Source organism: Salmo trutta, chromosome 3 (assembly GCF_901001165.1).
Source record: "Salmo trutta chromosome 3, fSalTru1.1, whole genome shotgun sequence".
Classification (NCBI taxonomy): domain Eukaryota; kingdom Metazoa; phylum Chordata; class Actinopteri; order Salmoniformes; family Salmonidae; genus Salmo; species Salmo trutta.
Genome location: NC_042959.1, coordinates 53,791,364 through 53,813,771, shown reverse-complemented (window position 1 = coordinate 53,813,771; position 22,408 = coordinate 53,791,364). Strand labels below are relative to the sequence as shown.

General features: G+C 42.1%; 1 protein-coding gene across 8 annotated transcripts in view; it reads left to right on the top strand.

The window, feature by feature from the left end:
- Positions 1–22,408, top strand: part of LOC115178754 (myocyte-specific enhancer factor 2D homolog) — a 73,833-nt gene that overhangs the window by 1,188 nt on the left and 50,237 nt on the right. The window contains exon 1 of one of the 8 annotated variants that reach the window (XM_029740048.1): positions 16,927–17,175. The exons of the other annotated variants lie outside the window; for them this stretch is intronic. The gene's annotated coding sequence lies outside the window, so the exon portion shown is untranslated. Of the gene's footprint in view, positions 1–16,926; positions 17,176–22,408 lie in introns of those variants that run through there. 8 annotated transcript variants of the gene reach the window in all.

The window sequence follows — 22,408 nt, the reverse complement described above, 5'->3', positions numbered from 1 at the left end:
ATAAATTATATTCTGTCAGTTTTTCCATTACCCTTGCATGTTGTTTTTACAGTAAAATAGGAAGTCTAGTTATTTTAATTAATGCTCTGCCTAAACCTTAATATGTGACAGTTTAGTGTCTCACTTGTGGGATTAAATGTATTAATGTCTTTCCCCTCCCCCCATAAATGAGGGGCATAAACTGATGAGTGTTTCAGCTATGCATGTAGGTATAGTGCACGTTGTGATTCCAGTCAGGGTGTCACATGTCAGAGACAGGGTCCTCAGGGACACAGTCCAGATAGAGGTTCTCACCAGCCCTGGCAAGCCTCAGAGCAGTCAGAGACCGAGTAGGAGATTACAGGACAATGAGCTGTCCCCGTAATGACATGCCCCTGTGTTTCCCGCTGAGGAGTACTTACAGGTAAGACAGGGAACAAATTACACTTTTCACCCTGATAAAAAGATAAAGGCTAATCTGTTTTCATCGTTAAGACAGTATGGGTCAGGACCAGTGGCATGGACTGGGTATTCCAACCAATACAAAATAACTCTGCTGTCTCTGACATTGTCAAGATGTCAGAGCTAATGGGAGCTTTACACCCCTCCCCCTACCTTATCTATTCTCATCTCTCTGGAAGACACTGGCCCTCATGAGTCTCCTGTGCTGGCCTCAATTTTGACATCATTAGAGGCTCCCGCCATCATTCCCGCATGTGCCACAGGACACGGTTGGATGTCATGAAATAGTTTAAAGTGTTTAGGCATTGCAATTGGATTGGATGATTTGCACCCTCTTTATTTCTCAACACACACACACACACACACACACACACACACACATGGCCTAAATTGGCAGATTGAGTGTAAGTAGACTTTTACTTTGCTGAGCCTAAAAGCGACAAATAACTTTTAGGCTCAGCAAAGTAAAAGCATTTTTTTGTGCCTGAGAAGCGTGACCGCATCCTACTAGCCTCTGCCAGACAAGTCTCTTACAATTTTTTTTATTTAACCTTTTATTTAACTAGGTAAGTCAGTTAAGAAAAAATCTTTATTTACATTGACGGCCTAGGAACAGAGAGCAAACTGCCTTGTTCAGGGACAGAACGACAGATTTTTACCTTGTCAGCTCGGTGATTCAATCTAGCAACCTTTCGGTTACTGGCCCAACGCTCTAACCACTAGGCTAGCTGCCGCTCCTACTTCTCTCTTATTTAATAATGGGCAACTCAAAAATGTAACTTAAGTTATATTAAAGGCAAATGGGTAACACTTTACATTAAGTTGGTCTTATACCTATGTAATAACTCTGTAATTACTCAAGTGAAAACATAATGTTTTTATGGCGCCCTCAGTATAGCCATGCCACATGGTGGCTCCAGTCAAAAAAATAAGATTCCTCTTGTTAAATCAGTCTCCAAGGAATAACAATCATCCTCTCATGCTGCAGTGACCTGCTTAACTGCAAACACAGATGGTCAGCTATTGTGCTCTTCAGACATCTCACATGTGGCAGTCTGTATGGAATAATGGCTGAATGTTTTCATGTAAGTGTTTGAGTATGTGCCCATACAATTACTGCATTTTTATGTGTGGTACATGTGTGAATGTAAAATATTTGTTTTGGCGTGAGCATCTATTGGGAAGGAGGGAATGACAGAGAGAGTAAGGATACATGAGAAGGGATAGAAGTGGGGGTCTAGCAATCTATGGATTAGAGTAAAGAATGAGTGATCAGCATAGCCCTAAATCCTTAAGATGCCTGCTGCCCAGAACATTCTATTGGTCAAGGCCTTCTCCTCCAATTACAGTGTAATTTCAATTAAGCACTAATCTCTGGGACAATCAATGGTGTACTGGCCACCCCTTGCCTGACACAAATATTAATGTGATTTAATCACTGCCTAACCCTAGGCTAAAATAATGACTGGACAGTTCAAGGTAAATGTCTGTCTGACCTCCCATGCACTGGCTTACAGCTGACCTCATGTTATCTCGCTCTATTGCGAAGGAAGATGTCTTACCTTCACTTCAGTCAGGTCAGATAAGTATAGGTCAGATAAGTATAGCCTCTGCTTATTGTAATGCCGAAGAACCCAATTGTTCCACCTGTAACAAACCAACAGCTTTGGAAAGAATGAGAGCATTTTAGTTATATCAAGTATAAAGTACTGAGTGTGTGTTCTCGCCGTGTTTGTTTCATTGCCTCTTTTTTTGTGTTCTTTTATTCCAAGGCAGCTTTGCCCACTGCTTTTCCCACGCTGAGTGTTGAGAGCAGGAAGAACTCCGCTGCACAGCAGGTACCTGCCTTCTGCCATTATGGCTGTGATTCAATCATCACAGGGCCTCACTTTACCCCAGCACACTGTAAGGGAAAGAAATGTCACCCTCTCTCTTCGTTTAATGGAGCCACAAGCCAAAGGTGCTTAAAGTGAGAAGTATACTGGCAAGCTTTGCCTCTCCATCCCCTTTCTTTCCATGTCATTTCAAAATGGCCTCCCCTCAATGCTTCATCCTGAAATTGCAGCCAGAGGACCTCTGCACAGGGCAAAGATCTACAGAGGTGTAATGTGGGAAGCAGTCTTGGCAACCTTTGTCTCCCAACCGTCCCCTGCAAGGATTAAAGCCCAGTGAGCTCTGCTTCTCCTTGGCTATAGGGCAGAAAAGTCTTTACTAACCCAGGACTAATCTCTCCTCCAGCAAGCTCTTAATTGCTGACCTCATGTAGAGCGATGGCCCAGTAACCGAAAGGTTGCTGCATCGAATCACCGAGCTGACAAGGTAAAAATCTGTCGTTCTGACCCTGAACAAGGCAGTTAGCCCACTGTTCCCCGGTAGGCCGTCATTGTAAATAAGAATTTGTTCTTAACTGACTTGCCTAGTTAAATAAGTTTAGATTTAAAATATAAATAATAGCGCCATCAGCAGCTGATTCAGGGGTTAAACATCAATTAAGGTAATGTGCAGAGAGGCACAGAGGAGAGAGGGCTCCAGTCCAGATGACAGGGAGGTCAACTAGGCCCTAGGGTCCCTGAAGGAAAGAGGGGGCCAGTAGAGGGGATACTGTGGGAGAAGTGAAGATGTGAAGTGCCCGCTTAGGGATGAGTGGTTTGGACCATGGAATGGAACAGGTTGATGGTGATAATGAGATTCTCTACCGATCAGTGGTAATAGAACATGAAAAACGGTTCGGTACTAGACTTTTTGTTACTTTCGTTTCTTCTGTCAAACGTGTTTCACGTTGTCTACTGATTTGAGAGAGGATTAAGTCTATCAGCGCAGTCGATGTCCCCTTATAGCACGAGAGCACCATGCATGCTCCACTTACTCATTGCTAGCTATAGCCTGTCCTGAGGAACCACTGTTCTAACTTGTAGTCTGGGCTGCATCACGACTCGTGCTGCACAGAAGTTAACACACTTGAATAATGCAACACGTCATGTAGAAATGTTGAAACTGTTCATTACTGGTTGCAAAACAATGTCCATTACAGGCTAGAGCACTTTACAATGCAAGAAGATGATACCGGCATCTTCCAGATTTGTAGGCTAACTTTCCTTGCTAGCTTACAGTTGAAGCTAACATACATTCACTTACCTAGTACCTTGTTTGTGATAATATGCAAACCATAACGCAAAAAGCTGATTTTCTCCGAAAACTTGATTCTTTCATTTCGTGTCCCTCGCCTCATGTCTCTTCCAGTCAATATCATCTTTGCTGGTGCCTTGAATTGACTGTGTGTGTGTGTGTGTGTTAATGACGTCATGGGTCTTAACTACAGAGACAGCTCACACTTTTATAGGAGAAGAGATTGCTTCTTCTATTCAAATGTTGTTGATCAGTTAGGGCAGGGATTCGGTGCTGAGATTAATTCTAATTTATGATTTAGCATGATATTTCAAATGCCTGTATCGCAAGAATCAAGTTTTTATTTTCATGAGTGTTTGTCCGCTTGTTCTCATGTTGTCTTTTTGGCCTTGCCTCCTCTGCTCCTTCTGTGCTGTTTGCACCTTTTACACACATACCAAGCCCCTCCCCCTGCCACTCACAACAAGAAAGCTGAGAGATCACTTCTTCATCTCTGACAAGCGGTTTCAACTCGCTATTTGCATTTGAGGTTTGGTCCAACAGAATTGGTCATATGGACACTGAAACACATTGAGAGATTATTTTACTGTGATAGAGGAGAAATTAACCTTTCTAACCATACCATTTGTATGTCTCATCTCCATGCATGCAGAGCAGACACTACTCAAATGGGAGTATCAATGAACATTGATTCTGGAAAATGTATACTTAGTTTTTTGCGTGCGGCATTGCGATAACACGTACCGCTAGTAGCATTTTAGCTAGACTTATGCTAGCTGTCTAGTCTGTGTTTATAAATGTGCAATAACCATAAAAAGCACAATTTATATAAGGAATTGGCAACTCGTTCTCATTCTGAGAAATAAGGTAGGTCACTTGATTTCAACTTCTGAACAAAGTGGAGGGGCTAGCATGCTGTCCAAACAGTTGGAGACGGACATAAGGGTGTGTTCGTAACAATCCAACGGTTCTACCTTGTTAGCTAGCAAATAGATCCAAGTTGGCTAAACCTAAAGTATAAAGATTGGATGGCTACTCACTACAGATAGGGCTGGGAATTGCCAGGGATCTTAGATTGTATCACGATACTTAGATACGATATGTATTGCGACTCACAATTGTATATTTATTGCAATTTAATGCTGTGATTTTGCGATTTAATGTTCCAAACATATTATTTTGATCAGTTATATAAATAAAAGTGCTGGAAACAAATTGGCTTTCTATTTAAAAATAAGATGGAGAACGAGCTATGAAGGGAAAATACTGTAGTTTTGGTGCAGGTACAGCCAACTAGAGCAAAATAATATAGCTAAATTGTCAAAACGATACGATAAATTGTCAAATAATATCCCGATATGTAACTGTATCGATTTGTCTCCACCCCCATTGCTAACTCCCTAGCACCTGGGCTTGTGCTTGAGAGATTGTTTATGAGACCTGTGTTAATTTTTTATAATGCCTGCTACAAGAAGTTAGTCATTATTAGTGAATGTGCATTATGTGTGGTTCTAGTTAAATCTAACAAAACGGGCATTTTCATAGACAGACTTGAAAGCCAGATCAGTGATTATAAGTTCCAAATGGAAGGTGAACATATTGTTTTTATTCTGTAGCCCCACGAAATCAGCCAAAACAAGCTCAATAATTCAATGCATACACACACTCCTATTGAATCTGATTCACCTGTATTGTGAATAGGCCTAGGCTACATCTTGATTTACCCAGTTTATCAAAAGACTAGAGATTACTATTATGTGGTTAAAAAAACTAACAAAGTAAAAATAAAAACAAGTAAATGTAATGATATTGAACTCAAAAGGTATGGATCAAGTGCCATTCTGTGACTTTGGCTAATACTCCTTATTTTTTGTACGTATCATTTTGGTATAGAGTATCGTGATTCTAAACCTGGTATCGGTATCGAAGTCAAAATTCTGCTATCATGAGTGGCAACGGCCTGGTACAGTTGAGGTCTGATGGAGTAGAGTCTTATTCTAATTACCAAAGGGTGGTTCTTGGCATACCCCCAATCTAAAGGCAAAGTAGAGAGGATTGACATATTCTCAACACGGTTGTAGGTAGTCTATTTGAGGCTCCCATTTTGCATCTTTTACTACCCTTCAGATTTGATTCTCACCCACCTTTTCTTGGTCATTTTGAATAATTGAATGTTATGAAATAACCTGAATAGCAATGAGAAACAGCTGAAATCCTCTCATATTATTTAGAAATACTTTATTTGACTTGAAACGGCTGCTTGCTCTCTAGCGGAGGTTCAAACACCTTCAACCTGAGCATGTAGAACTTCGCACCAGTTAATTGGGTACAAGGACGCAATGTTTCAAACGGCTCCAACACACCAAAGAGTAATCTCATGAGCATTTGAATCTGTTACATCCGTTCTCTGAACTGAAAAACTATGAGAACTGACTGGTGTCACTCTGGAAAAACGAGTTCCCTGAAACGAGGTGGTTGATTTTGTGCGATCACCGGTGTCAGCTTACAGCAAAAATAGCAGCTGCTCGCCTCTTGAAGGGGAAGTTAGGTTCCACATCTCTGCTTGTTAGAATTCAACCATAGACTTAAAGCCGTGAATGGTATAGCGATTAGCGTTCCATTGTACTGCCGGTCATAAAAGCATACCGATGATTCCCTATTAATTTAATATACTGTAGCATTCATCAATTCTCACTGGAGCCATTAGTCTACCATAGCTAAAATAACATGTCCTTTCCTTTCACAGCTCTAAATGGTCACTCTTGATCCTTGTTGTTGTAACAGCATTAGTAAGCATATTAACATCTCGCATTGATTAGATGGACTTCGAAAGATGAAGAGATCTTCCGTGGTTCTTGTAAGGGCAGCTAAATTCACTGAAATGACCCATCTCAACAGTTCTTCAAAAGTTGGTTTATCATCAGATACCATTGTCTTGTGATTGGTTTGCTCACCATGTTTCTATATGTATGTCAATCATGCATCAGGTTATAGCTTAGTGATCAATGTTTTGTAAAAATATAGCTGAAGAGAAAAAAATCAATGGTAAATCCTTACATCCAGTTGTTGCTTTTCTCTAAAAATACTCTGCTCAGAGCACTACATTTATCCAATCCGCCTCTAAAGACTGCTTGAAATATACAGCTTTGGAGAAAAACATTGAAATCTGGGTTGACCTCCTTTTGGCTAGTAGGTAGAAACAGATGAATAAATCAAAATGGTGAATGCACGTAACATGTATTTTTATCTGGGATTATGGAATCTGTAGGAGTATATTAAAACTCCCTCATTCCGTTCCATGACGGTGTCCATATCCTTTTGTTTTCATTCTTCTTCTCTACCACTTAGTAGTTTTGCCAGAGGCTTTATCCAGATGAAGTCGAATTTCCCTCCTTAATATACTCTTTGCGAATAGAAAGGGTAATCTTGCATAATGCCAACCGAATGGGCTTTTTGGGGGTCTTTGGTGGGATCAAGGGGCGGTGAGATCAAGACATCACAACACATGTAGGCTAAATGCAACACATATGCAAGATTATCATTAACAAATTAGTCTGAGGTGCGCAAGGGATTCGGAACACAAAGTGTTACACTACACCACACCGGGGCCAGCGTGACCTTGACTGTGGTGTCAATTTAATTACATTTGTGTTCATTCAGTTCAAATCAGGCAAGCCTTTTTTCTGTCATTTTCTACATAAAAGATGTCAAAGAAACAATGTAATGAGAACAGTAATTAGAAGTCGAGCACAAATGGTTCATAACTAACCTGAACCAGTGTGTTCAGGTAATGTTAGATTTAATGTAAGGGGAGAGGACGTTGGATCAGGATCAGCAACCACCAGTGAGCTGTATTTAATCAGAGTATAGCATGAGGCCTTTGGGAAAACCAACCCGTGTTCTTTGGAAAATGCAGCTGAATCCATTGAACAATGTGAAAACTTCAAGTACGGTGGGAAGGTCTGTCATTGTTACGAGAGTTCAAAAGCATCCAGGAGAGAGACAAAAGTAGAAATGGAGAGAGAAGAGACTTCCACAGCTGTAGAGAAATATAATAATCCCAACTTTGAGACTGAAAGGGAAAAAGAGCGAGTGAGACCAAGCGCCAGCTATGCCGCTGTGCTGACGGGGTTACCGTGGTGCGAGAGCAGGGGCTAGCCATCACTTCGGCACAGCTGAAACGGCAAGCGCCCGAGCTGAAACACTACACCTCCGCCTCTCACACTCCTCTCTCCTCCTTCTCTCCCTCTTTCCCTTTGATCTCAAGTCCTGCCATTACTTGCTCTTCATCCTTTCCAAACTCCCCTCCCATCCTATTCCCCCCAAACCTGTGTCTTACACTTGTTATGTCACTGACTTACTGCAAATGCTGTAAGTTGTGCTCTCAATTGAATGTATATCACCCTTTCCTCACTGCGGCGTGGTATAGTTTTATGGTTGTACAGATGTGGTACAGTAATGGGGCCATCTGCACAGGGCTCATTGAGTTAGCCGTGCGCTCCATGCAGGGTGTGTTAGGTTACGTTGGGAGGGAAGATGGCTGGCTTATTCCTCTTCTCTTGTGAAGCAGCCATTACCCAGAGCTGGGAATGGTTCCAGTGAGTCAGGGAGAGGGAGAGAGTAAAAAAATCCCCTCTCCACCCTTCCAAAGTGACACACTTCCCATTGTGTGTGTGTGTGTGTGTGTGGGTGGGTGCTGGTCTTGTACTGATCCCCAGCAGCAATCTGAGTAGTGTGGACAACAACTGGGAAGGGCAATCTGATGTTACCATGGAACAAGTGTTGAAATGGCAGACTACTGCTTGTCCTACAGCCTTTGGACCACTGAAATACAGTCTATAATCAGGTTTACATCCAACCTTTTTATGCGAGTAAAGTACATGTCAGATGGAAACGGCTAATTTGTTGGTCAAATTTCCAAATGTAGACCAAACAAAATATGCTTGAAAAGGTGGGATCAGTTTGTGCCTGTAAAATTAAGTATGCTTGATATGGCGGTGGCAAGTCTGTGTGGTCCTCCGACTACGACTCGGGAAAGCATGCAGTTTATTAGTCTACAGATTAAATAAATTATGATGAAATTCACAGGATGGTGAAAGTGCACAGTGATGAGCTTGATGCACCTTTCCAATAAATATCCAAGTTCTTATTCTGGTGACATGGTGATCGATCTTTGGCTGCAGTTTGACAAATAAAACAATCTTGCTATTTTGTCCATAATAATCTCATCATGTGGGCTATACCCACACTGTATCTGTGAGCTGTTGGCTTATGCGCCAATACCAGAGTGGGCTATATAGCAATACAGGTGGTCAGTTAGTTTGCCATGGGGAAAATGCAGTGACATTCTAGATTAGTGTATTTTTCTCACAATTTTTAACCGACAGCCTCACCGTTCCTCTCCATGTATTAGATAACATTTCATTTCAGCGTGTTTGCTGACTGACTTGTCCTCACCTCTCTCTCTCCCAGGCCTCTTATGCTCTTCATCCCACACAGTCATATGTGCACACACAGAGACATCTATCCACTGAGACACATACACACACACTCACTCTCTAACACTCACGCTATGTGTTTACAAGTCAGCTTCCATGTGCGCTTTGGCCTCGACACTCCAAGTGCATCTTAACCACTTCTTCCTCTGGAGGAGTCTAGCTATTGTTTATATAATTGAAATGGTTATCATATTACAGCTAAAAGCCAACAGACTAATTTCCTTCAGAAAGAAAGAGAAATAGAGAGAAGCATGGAGAGGAAGAAAATAAGTGGGAGGAAATGTAAGAGATTCAGCAAGGATAGATGGATGGAGAGATTGGAGGGTGAGAAGGTAAGTGACAAGAGCGAGAAAGTGTTCTGCTCTATTTTACGCACACAGCAAATCCTAAATTATTTTTTTTCACCCCATAGTTGGTTTTCCCATCCAATCCAAAGAAGTGCTGTGCTTTCAAATCCCCTCTCTTCTATAGCTTTAGCCTTTTACAAACTGTCTACTTGTCCTAAATATGAAGACAGCATTCCCTCACAATTCAACTTTCACGAGTCTTTCAGTTAGTCTGTCACCCTTGAGACTCTGTGATCACAGCTCCCTGTAAGAAGAGCACTGCAACCCCTGGTAGTTTAACTGCAGCCCAAGGCCCCTGCAGCTGCTTTGACCTTCTACCACTACCTGTAAAACTGACATCTTGCTGCAATTCATTTTCATTGTGTGTCAGTCTAGTATGCTCCTGAAAAGGTTAAGAACATCTGACTTGTATACCTTTTTTAATGATTGTATTATTTAATAATTGAAGCAAAAATGTAATGCAAAATAGGGCATCATGTAACATAATGTCTACAGATTACATAAAAACATTGAGAAATTATTCCGGATTAAAACTGTAGTCAATGATTCTATTTCCATTGTGGTCTTGCTGTTTGGTAATTCCACTGAGGACATCCGTAAGGGAAGCAGCAAAGGAGCTTAGCGGGTTTGCTTGTACCATAGTTCTAGTCGACACCAGAGTAGCATGTGTTGACGCTCTCACATACTGTACACAGTGCCCACACACTGAGCCGCGTAGTCGAACCAAGCCTCTCCAACACATGCTGTCAGGTCATAAAGCTCTTTTTTAAAGGGCCAGAGAATAGGTGGGTTAGATGGAGAGGTCAACTGAGTTGAACGGGTGGTTACTGGTAAAGCTGGGTTTTCCATGCCGGACAATTCCTGTGGAGTCACAACAGGTGTGGAATTGGGACTCTGTCTCTGTCTCTGTCTGTCTGTCTGTCTCTCTGTCTCTGTCTGTCCTGTCTGTCTGTGTCTCAGAGGAATTATGGAGCTGGGGACTAAGAGGAGAGGAAGGGGGTTATAAAGGGTCCCCTCTGACCCACCTGTAGCCTGTCAGCTGTTGTAAGCCTGTTAAAACGTCAGCTGTTTCTGAGATGTGTGTTAGATGGGGGATAAGGAAGGGAGGAGTTTTTGTGGAGGCCTCCGCCCCACTGTGTACATCAAACGTCTCGTCGCCTGAGTGTCTGTGCACAACACAGCGCCTCGTCTGTATTGTGTGCAATGACAGTTGGGCCATGTCACGCCGTGCCATGCCGAGCAGCTCATATACGCCCCCAGTCTTATTTTCCCTTGGGGTCAGCTGCCTCCATCTTAAATACCGAAGTAGTCATCTAGCACAGCTCTTGTGGTCCATACCAGTCCACGGTGCTCTGAAGGACAGACTTCTGGACCCAATATGAAAAAGGTTTACTGAAAAAGCACAGGTTGCCTCTTCTGTTAAATCCTATTTTGAATCTTATAGGACAATACATTCCCTTTGACTGTAATGGCTAGAAATAGCCATTCGGGTTGGGCAGTATCCAGATTTTCATATCTTCATACCGTCCTTCTCTCACCCCAAGATTTACAGTTTTACAGGCTTAGTACACAAGAGGGCACCAAAAAACACAAAAAAGCCCATTGGGCGTCTATTACCTGAATGCTAACAAAATTAGCACAAGTAATGGCGAACATTTTTATTTATTTTTTCCATGAAGGCTGCTAACTAAATTTCCTAACGAGCGAAAATGAAAATAAACAAATTGCGAAGACAGGCAAACCAGCTCATAAAGTTAGGCATATGTCTTTGCAATTCGTTTATTTTCATTTTCGCTCGTTCCACACCTGTTGTGACTCCACAGGAATTGTCCTGCATGAAAAACCCAGCTTTACCAGTAACCACACGTCCAACTGACTGTGTGTGTGTGCTACCGAATGTCGTTTTTGGTGAGTTTGGACATTTTACAAGCGAATTTGAACGAGAGCCATTGTGCAAATTAACAAAGTTTTGATGCATGCTTGTCTGAAGTAGGAACAGTACTGTCTCTCCAGCAGCATGTCTACACACTGTGTCTGTCTGGAGTCGCTAGGGGAACGGGCCTGCCTGCTCTGCTCAGAGAAGAGGGGGCGGGAGCAGACAGGTTGCGAATGGAGAGGATCAAAAAAACGCAAGGAAATCAAGATTGTTTTGTTTTATTTTATTTATTTAACTAGGCAAGTCAGTTAAGAACGAATTCTTATTTAAGATGGCAGATGTACAAATAACTTATCCAAGGGCTTTGACTTCTCAAACACGGCAGAAAGCTAAAATAATATGATGCCCCGTCACGTTATTAATTCAGCCACTTACTTAGATGGCAAGTTAAAATTAAGGGTCGTGTTAAAGCATAATTCTGCATTTTCCACGCAGGAAAAAAATATAACGCAGAAATATCTTGCTGCATTTTGTAAATGTGGATCTAAAATGTTTCTTGTTGTAATTTCTGCTCGCCATCAGACAAACTTCTGTGCTTCAGTTGCACTTCTAAACTTGGATGACAATTCACAGATGGGAATTTTATCAGCAGACAGCACCCTGACTGATATGTAGCTACTTTTCTCCATACTTTTCTCGGTGTAGCCAACCAATTTTTCTCTGGTAAAATGCAAGATTATCTTTAAGCAAAACAGTAGGAAATGTAGCTGACTACATTCTTTCTATGATAGGCCTAAACATTAGAAATATGATGGCCATGCATTGTTTTGGCAAAAATACATAGCTTTTTCATTGTAAGCTCATTTACTTGTGTGGCTGCCAGCCAAATAGCTTTGCACTTCTGTTGTCATCTGATGAAATTAAGCTATTTTCTGCTGAATGTGTTGCACTAATGTATTTTCTGTGAAGGAAAACTATAGTTGCACTCCCTGATCACTCTTTTAAAGTAAAAAAAACACTGACTTTCAATGTAAAACGCGACCCCTGTCAATACACAGCTGGACTCACCTGCTCCCGCTTTCTCCAGTTGTGCTATTTACAAACGCATGACTGGCTCAACTGTTCTGGGGACCTAAGGTAAGCTTCATAATATAAAATAATGTGAAAGGTAAAATGAAGAACGCGATCTGCTTTATCTCCTAACTCATTGCACAAGTTGACTGCAGGTATTTACAAAACAAATTGCTACAAATATTAAAATCTATTGAAAAACTTAAAATAAATTGTTTTGAAGAACCATCCCGTGGCTATTTCCAAATACCCCAATATAAGGTATACCGCACAAGCCTAATACCCATCACCATAGATTAGAATGTGGACTCGGTAGCCTTTCTTGTTTTCATCACTTCTTTTTTTTATCCAGTGATCATGTATAATCTGAAGGCTGTAGTAGATTTCATACAGATATTCAACATCAAGTATACTCAAATTGGATTTTAACATATGCTCAATTTAAGCCGATATCATTATTCTACAACTTACATTGATTCCATTATTTGTCTTTACAAAAGAATGAGACCACAGGCATTGGTTTTATTGAAATGTCCTAATCTGTTCACAATCAAAACAACATCCTGTTGATAAACCTTTGAGTATAAACATTATGTCTCATTCTGTCTCAGCCTAGACTAAATGTCTGGCGCCTCCCAGGTTGGTCATTCTGCTGTGTGGTAGTCTCCGAGTGTCGTTTCTGGCGACTGCCTCTGTGTGAAGGCAGGGGACCTTTGTGGTGGCAGCTGAGCGAGGCGCGGCTGAAGGGAACAGGTTGCCGCGTCTGTTAGGACTCGTCTCGCTCCTCTTGACCTCTACCCTTTAGCTGTGACAGCTCCCAGGGCTGGGAGATACCAAATTTCCCCTGATTAGGAGAATGGGGCAAGGCTCTCAGGGAGGGACACTAACAGAAATCCATGTTGTTGTTGTTGAACAGTAGTCTTGTTCAGAGAATTTGGGTCAAGTCCTTTGGTTGTCTCTCCAAGCACTGTTGATATTCATGAATGAGATCATATTAGTTGCTAAATGTTAATGATGTTGTAAGGCTGATTAGGGTAAAGTGGGTCGGATGTGTTGGCATCTTCTTTTTGAGAATCCCCAAATATCTTAGTGGCAGCTGTTGCCGCCTAGGAATGAAAATTGTGCTGAATTGTCAAACCCTGAAGGAATGTCTGTCAAGTCTCACATCAGACCTCAGGTCAGAGTTTTAGGGTTTACTACTTTTACCCTGAAGATTATTCTCCTATAATAATGCATTAGAGAACATTGTTTTCACATATTACTGAAAAGTTCTTGTTGTTATGGTTGACACAATTGTAATGTCAATGGTCACGAAATTAAAATGCTGTACTGCAGTTTCTTTTGTCATTTGTTTTTTTTAATGTAGTCCCTGAGAAGGAAGCAGTATTTGTATGATTAGGGTATTCATTGTCAAACACTTGAAAGCATATCATGTTTGTTCACAAATCTATTAGTCATTTACAAAGAGAGTACCAAATGGGCTTGTATTGAATAAAGCATCCATGAATTTCCTATTATGCTGTTAGAGCAGAGAGTTCCTTCTAAAGACGCACCTTTCATGGTTCAATTTCTATTCCGTTATTTTATTTTTAAAGTGTACTTTGTAAGTTAGTGTTGTCAAGATACCAGAATTTTGACTGATACCGATACCAGGTTTAGTATCACAGTACTCGGTACCTTCACAATACTAAATACCAAAACGGTTCCATAGCAACAAAAAAAGTATGCATATTAGCTAAGTCACAGAATGGCAGTTGATTCAGACAGAAACTCGGCTCCTGCTCTGTTCAATCATTGGGCATCTTTTGAGTTCAGCATTATATCTGCAAATGTTTGTCAATGTATGCATTAATACAATCAATTTGACTTTGGTAAAAACAATCTAACTACAAAACAACATGGTAAATCAAGATGTAGCGTAGGTCTTCACAGTACAGGTGAATGCATATTATTCAACAAGTGTGTGCATGCATTGAGTTATTGAGCTTGTTTTAGTTGATTTCATGGGCCTACACACTTATTTTATTGGCAACTGTAGGAGAACATTACTTTATTGTACTGATCAGTGCAATAAAGAAGATGAAGATCTCTTTTATAAAAGTGTGTGCTGCTTCTTTAAGAAATTGAATGATGTCATTTGCTGAGACAGAATGTGGCTGTGGAATCTGACTTTGTGGCTATGGATCTAGTGTAAACCAGACGGGAGGCAAGGGAGACGAAGAAGTGAATGAGGTTTTTGGTGGCGAGGGAGACGAAGTGAATTAATATATATTTCTTGGTGACAATCAACTTTCAAATCAGCATATTTTGCATTATGGTTATCACAAACAAAGTACTAGGGTAGTGAATTCGGCTGTAGCCTAAGCTAGCAAGGAAAGTGAACCTACAATTAAAGCTGGAAGCTATACCGGTATCGTCTTGCATTGTAAAACAGTTCTAGCCTGTATGGACATTGTTTTGTGAACTGTAATGAACAGTTCAACATTTTTGCATTATTTCTACATTATTCAAGTGTGTTAACTTCTGTGCAGCAAGAGTGGGAAGCAAATGCAGCCCAGACAGCTCTAGCAATGAATGAGTATGTGTAGCAGGTGCTTTACTGTGTGTGCTCTAAAGCCATAGTGCAAAGAACCTGCTTTATTAAAGGGGCTGCGCTCAGTGTGCTGATTGAAAGGATCAAGTCTCACGTGAAACACATTTTGACAGAAGTACCGCACGTAACAAAAATTCTAGAACCAAACAATTCTATCTTTTTTTTTATTTTTTTTGTATCTCAAAAGTTTCGGTATACTGTCAACACTAGTGTAAGTAGTATCCACATTCTCTGCCTGGGTAGACCCTGAACGAAGTGAATCTGGACTCCTAGGGTAAGCAGCTGTCCAGCACAGAGAGGTATAAGAGCTCTATGGAGGTTTATTTGCATGTCCTTTTCTAAAACAAAATATCCCTTCCAGTATCGCAAGGGACCTTACGATACGATATCATCATGATACTTAGGTGCCGATACGATATGTATTGCTATTTGAGACTGTGACTTTATTGAGATTCGACGTTCCAAACATATTGCTCACCACATGTCTTCTGCAGAGGGACAAGGGAGAGTTTGAAAAAAGGAAAAATACTGGAGTTTTGGTACAGGTACAGCCAACTAGCGCAAAAATAATATTGCGATTATTGTCAAAACAATACAATATATCGGCAAAAAGAATATCCCGATATGTAACTGTCTATTTTTCCCCCATCACTACAATCCAGCATAATAATTCAATGATCCATTTGGTATGGTGACTTTTTTCAGGGAAAAAAATAAATGCCTTAGTTCTTTAATACTCTCCATACTGCAGCTCTACCACCACCATCCCTCTCCCTCTTGATGCCCGTACTCTACCACCACACGTGGGCCAGCAGCACCACACAGTCCTGGGCAGCATTCACATTAGTCACCGGAAGAGAGGAGGCAGTCACATGGATCCCCTTATTAGGCTGTGGGCCAACACAATGTGTTCAACATGGAGAGCCCCAGGCTGCCTTGCTAGCACATAGACGATAAGGGGGAGGAAGGGAAAAACCTGGAGAGGGGCAGCGAGATAAGGCCAATACCAATCACTGGTGTTTTGTTGTTGAAGTAATTGTGTCCTCAACGTGTCTTGTTGTGTTTAGGGCTGTTGTGCATTTTTCCCATCCATGTGCAGATTTCCTCTCCAATACTCAAAGGGAGCCATTTCTTTTCCCTCCCTCAGATGTATCCATATAAGTTATTGCTTCAAGATGAGATTGCTCCTCGGAATTTCAACCCTTTGTTAACCAGTTGGTTTCTGGACTTAGACGTGCCTTTACCCATAAAGATATTTGCTGTGTTTTGTGGACACTCAATGACACAACTGTTCAACAGACTCCTGGCCTCACATTTCCCACACCCTCTCGACCCCCTCAGAGATTCAAAGGTCATGAAAGGGCACAGCCTGAGATTTACTCCTTGGGAAGCAGAGTCATGGCATCACTTCTCAACTCTCATGTGGATTTCTCCAGTTTTCCAGTTTTTAATTGGGCCTGATTGTGAGATTATAGCTAGTCAAGTCAGAGCCTTCAGTCGTACCCTTGAACGTTTTGCCTTCTTGTATATGACACACTAGCAATTTGAGGCAAACTATGTGACTACACGCAACATGTGTAAAAGAGAAGATGAGTAGGTCAAAAGACCAGTTCAGAACATCTACAGATTTGGGTCTGCATAGACCAGCACTAGTCCGGTGTGCCCAACCTTTCAACAGCTGAGCATGTGTGAGGAGATGACAGGGGGTAGGGGGAGAGGGGCTGTTGGAACAAAAGGTGTGTAGGGACAGCTGCCATTGCACTTACAGCAGCTTGTGAATCCGAAGGGAGAATGTACACATGTGTACAGGCCAGGGAATGGGGGGTATAGAGGATCTGACAAACTACAGAGCCTGACTGCATATTAGGGCAAAGGGTGACTTGGGAAGAGTTAGGGAGGGGGTTGACCGGGGGTGTTGTCCAGGGGATGGAGGGGGGGTGTTGTCCAGAGGGAAGGCGAGTATGGGGAGGGGGTCTCCAGTGTGAGGGACTCTGCTGCAGTTGTCATTTCTACCAGTCATGCGGAGGACGGGACACACCACACTTTGTCTGGACCCCTCTCACTGGGAATATGCCTGAACTTTGACTTAGAATGCTCTGGGTGCCACTGAAACAGTCTTTTGGATTCAATTCAGAGTGCTTGCTGGTGCTTTCTGCCTTTTTTAAAGAGTCTTTTTAAACTTGTGCCTCTGATTTTTGACTGCGGTTTACTGATCAGCTAAGGGTAAGGGCAACCAATACCGGCATTGCATTTTCAAATAAGATTTGTTGCTTCCTAACAATGTCACTTGTGCATTAACTCAAATGTTGCTCCAGCTAAATGCCTAATGAATTTAAACAGAAAAATGTCCCTCCTGAGCACAGTCTGGGGCCTCTGCTCTGGCTTAAGTTCTAAAGAGAAAAAAAAGTTGTCTTGGTGCAATAATATTACTGTAAGACTGTGCTTTCAGCATATTCTTTCACAGAACAGCCACACGTTCAGGGTAGTTACTGTGTTTTATGTTTTGCTTTTGTGGTTTAGTAATCAGTATCGGAGGCTAGTGTGGCTCAGGCACATCCTGAGGACTTTACGAGGCAGATGTCAGACTGTGAGGTGACTTACTGTGGGGCCTGTGCTTCACTGTCAACCACACAGTAGGGCCAACACTATTAACAGTTTCCATCCTGGTGGTTTGGTAAAGGCTAGTTTGTGAATTCCCCACTTCTTCTACAGCAGCTCATGTGACTCAGTAGGCCTAAGTGAAATTTTGGTTTATTTTATAGATTTTAGGTAGACAGTTTTCATCCAAGTTCCATCTACATACAGTAATAGCCTAAGGGTATGCTATTTAAAAAAAAAATGTATGTTAGCATTGTGCTAATACGCTATGAAATATGGCCTTATCGTTTTATTTTTGTCTGTTCTTTCGTGACTAGCATAACTGTGAGAAGAATAACTCTTTCAAGCTACTGATCTGTGAAGTGTGGTTAGTTAACTCCAATTTTCCACATTTCCATTGCAATTGGCTGCTCACTGCAAGTCTGTTTTCAATAGGGGTTTGAGACGCTAACCGAAAAGGAGTTGAGTTTTTCCAAGACATGTCAATTTTCTTTTCTTTAATTATATTCTTAATAAGGTCACTGATCAGATACTTCTGAGCAAAAGGCCCTGCTAATGATCATGCAGCCTCAATAAATGCTCATAGGAAGAATAACAGAATGGTGAGAAATCTTGTGAGAGTCACTGCAGGTGCATAGGAGACGTACAGGATACAGTGTAAGTAGGTTGAACTCTTCAAATGAGGTTAGTCAAAGAACCTTGGTTGTCTAACCAGAAAATAACCACATGTTTGGTAAACACATTGCAAGCTCCTTCTATACGTAGAGTTGTGCTAAACACGGGTAATCTCCTGAAAACAACATCACAAGGTTTGGTGCGCTGTTGAGTATTTACAGACTCATTGTCATGTTTATATGCAAATGAGCTTTTATTCACTAATGACTTGATGGGAACATGGGGACATCTACCTTGATCTTGTCTGTCTACTTCTTTTGTGAGTTCTCATTGACAGAACATGTTCGACTGGTGACGACAACCAACAATCGCGCACACACACCCTCTTCCCTAATGTCACATTGATGTCGTCAGTGTTTTGTCTGCAGGGTGTTTTTCTCTCTCAGACCTTCAGCGCTGGTTGGCCCTCATCTGATGCGAGGTGAAAGGGAAGTTTTGTGGGGGAGGGGCATCCATTAGGTTTCACCAACCGAAAGGCTGAGAATAAAGAGAAAGATGATGGGTTGAGTATTCCCATTAGAGACATACTGGTGGAATAACCTGTGGAAAGCAGCAAGGGATACTTTACTCTACCCAGGCACCTGTGTTTATTTTGTTCTGGCATAGCCCCAGGAGTGTTACAGGTGAATGGGAGCAGTTTCCAACTCCCAGGGCTGGGTGAGTGGGTGTGGTCCTGTTTGTGCATGAGTCTGTGATGTCACCTGACAGGTCAAACCACATCGCCACACTAATAACATGGTGACAGAGACGAGCCTCTGTCAACAACAAACCTGACTACACCAGTCTTGTGGCCCTCTTGGTGCATATGAATGTGTGTTTTTGTGTGCAGTTACGTGAGAGTGTCGCAGAAGGCAGACTTGTTTGTGTAGGAGTTTGTGATTCGTTGTATGTGTGGTGGCGGTAGTTCCGTGACAGTTAGGTGCTTTGAGGTTATGTCTTTGTGTATCGTGTGTGTTTGTTGTTGGGGTAGACTGCAGTATTGACATGACTGGCAGCAGGGGCGTGATTCATGAGCCGAGGAGCGCAGATCTCTTTACCACCCATTCCAAACCTGTCCAACCTTCTCCAATTTCCCACCCCTTTCTAGAAGTGCTGCTCTTGCACTGCAGCTAACCCCTCACCAAAAACCCACCCTACAATTGGTGAAGAGAAGGAGGGGGGTGGGATCATATTCCCCTGCCAGTTTTGGCAGCATGAACACAGGCACAAGCCCAGTCACAAGCCAAACCGCAGACCCAAGGTCCAGCCCCCATCCTTCCTTCCTCTCCTCAAAATAATCCAAGCCCACCACCAACCATTTCTCCACCATATCACTCACACAGATTCACCTTCACACTGAATACTTCGGTAATAAGCCACAATGCACACCCGTCTTACCAAACAAGAGGTCAGTCAACAGGCAGAGTGGAAGTGGACCAGGCGTGCGGAATGGCTGTGCCGGAACATGAGGCAACAGGCTGTAAATATCCCACAGCTGGTGCTGGGACTACAGCCCAAGGTTGGGGTGAAAGCACTGGGCAGGATGAGCGAGCGATCAGTAGCCCAGTTACTGCCTGTGTTTGCGGATATGTCTGCCCCAATCAATGGCTAACTAATCAGACTCCTGTCCCTCTGTTCAGGTGGCCTCCATGCCTCAGGTGTGGATTGCAATGATTATACGCAATACCGTGGTGGCACTCTGGTTTGATTGAATTCTATTCAATTCTGAGTAGCAATTTCATTTGTATGGAGCAGCCAGACTGTCATCCATCATCTAATATTTTATCGTTCATACAGGGAGAAGGGATTCTACCTTAACCCTCGCTCGGGTGACCATGGTGATACTGAATATAAGTATTGATTTCCCTGGACCACAAACTGAGAGAGATCTGTCTTGTTGATAGCCTCCACAGAGCCCGTAGCCCCATGCAGCCAGAGAGGGAGATTTTGCCTGCTCTCAATGAAACCTGAGCTGTAGGTGACTCTCCTGATATTGGTGATGTCTGCCAACAAGACAACGTAAGCATATACACAGCGAAGCTTGTAACTGCTCTCAATAAACAGATCTGTTTACATAAAACGAAACCCGTTCTTAAGTAGCTGCCAATGAGAGGTAACTTAATTTTAAAGGTTAGTTTTCTCCTGATTTGGGTGTAAGTAACAGTTTCCTAACTATAGTGTAGCTGTGTTTGTTATGAGCAGACTGGTCAGTCCTGGCAGGCTCTGGTGCTGAGTGGGAAAGGTGATGGATTTCTCAGCAGTGCTCTGGCCTGACTCCAGCAGCCCCCAACACTGACTTATTTCTGTGCCCCAGGGTGCTCTGATCCAACTTACAAAGAGCTGTGTGTGTGTGTGTGTGTGTGTGTGTGTGCATACACAATTGATAGCTTGACACATGTATAGCCGACTACACTAACAGGCTGACACACTGTCATACATACACGTATATATGCATTGACAGAAGGACATGCATACATGCACATAACCTCTCCAACACAAATCTCTCTGCCCATATGCCCTGCTGCTGTGGCATGCAATTGTCGTTTGTGCTATACGTCATGACTCAGTCGTGACCCCTGTGCCTATGGCACTGTAGGCTATGACACATGCAGCAGGATGAATAAGGTGGTGGCAACTCTGTGTGACACTGTGGCTCCTACTGTGTTGCACCACCTTTTAGCCAATGGCTCTGCTCCCTCAGGCTGAACAGGAGGTGGTCCTCTGAAATGGTTGAAAGAACAGCAACAGATGTTCTGAACTTACACACAAATGATGCACCATTGTGTATCTGTTCTTTTATGGATTATTCTGTCGTGAGTGTTTTACAGTTCTGACCTTACATGCAAAGATCAAAGATCTTGCCCATGTAGTGTAGCTGTTGATATTTTAGTGTGCAGTATACGATCTTCAACAATACAGATACAAATTGCATATATTTTAGGGGGTTCCTCAGGGCTCAATGCAAGGACCACTGCAGAATAGCTTTTATCGGTGTTAATCTGTTCCTTGTCTAAAGTATCTCACAGACACTCCCTAGTTCAGTCAGTCAGTAGACACTCTCCAGGCCCTCTGCCTTCAATGTGAGAGGAGAGATTCTACCTGACATCAGACATGGGAGGCTGACTCCCGCTGCATGAAAGGTAAAAGGTCGAGGCTTGAACACCCAGGCAGATAAAGCAGCCTTTTCATGTGTGACTGGCCCGCAGCCCAAAACAAATCCCACTGACCGCTGCCTTTGAACTGTAGACCAGTGTTCCTATGGCAGGAGTAGTGCTCTGCTCCCTCACTAAATCCTCTACTATTTGAGTGTATAACATAAAACTCAAAAGTGTTTTCTGTTTTAGTTTGAGTATTTTCAGTATAAACCTGTCTCTTCTACAGCCTTTGGCAAATATATCACCCCCCTCCAGAGTTTCTCCTGTTTGCAAGTATATAATGGGCATTTCCATCAAAAAGGACCCATGAGCACGCACGTGAAGTTTATAGGAGCATGTCAAATGAACTGTAAGAGTCTATATGTTTTAAAAATTAAGGCTTTTTAAAAAAAAATTAACATTTTCCATCCCAAAAAATTTGAATAAGCAAAGACTTTCATTTCTGGTCCAACAGATGGAAAAAAGGGTCTTGGACAACATTGACCAGAAAAATGATTGAAAGGTATTAGACGTACATCAAAACTTAATAATGTTGAAGTAAAGACCCCTGCCAACTAATATCAACACTTACAGTGCCTTCAAAGTATTCACACCCCTTGACTTTTTCCACATTTTGTTGTGTTACAGACAGAATTTTACATTTGATTACATTGAGATTGTGTGTCACTGGCCTTCACACAATACCCCATAATGTCAAAGTGGAATTATGTTTATAGAAATGTTTAACCCCTTTGTTATGGCACGCTTAAATAAGTTCAGAAGTAAGCATTTGTTGAACAAGTCTCATAATAAGTTGCATGGACTCGCTCTGCGTGCAATAATAGTGTTTTAAGATTATTTTTAATCATGATTTCCCCACACATCCAGTTATCTGTAAGGTCCCTCAGTCGAGCAGTGAATTTCAAACACAGATTCAACCACAAAGACCAGGGAGGTTTTCCAATGCCCCGCAAAGAAGGGCACCTATTGGTAGATGAAGAAAAAGTAAAGCCGACATTGAACATCCCTTTGAGCATGGTGAAGTTATTAATTACACTTTGGATGGTGTA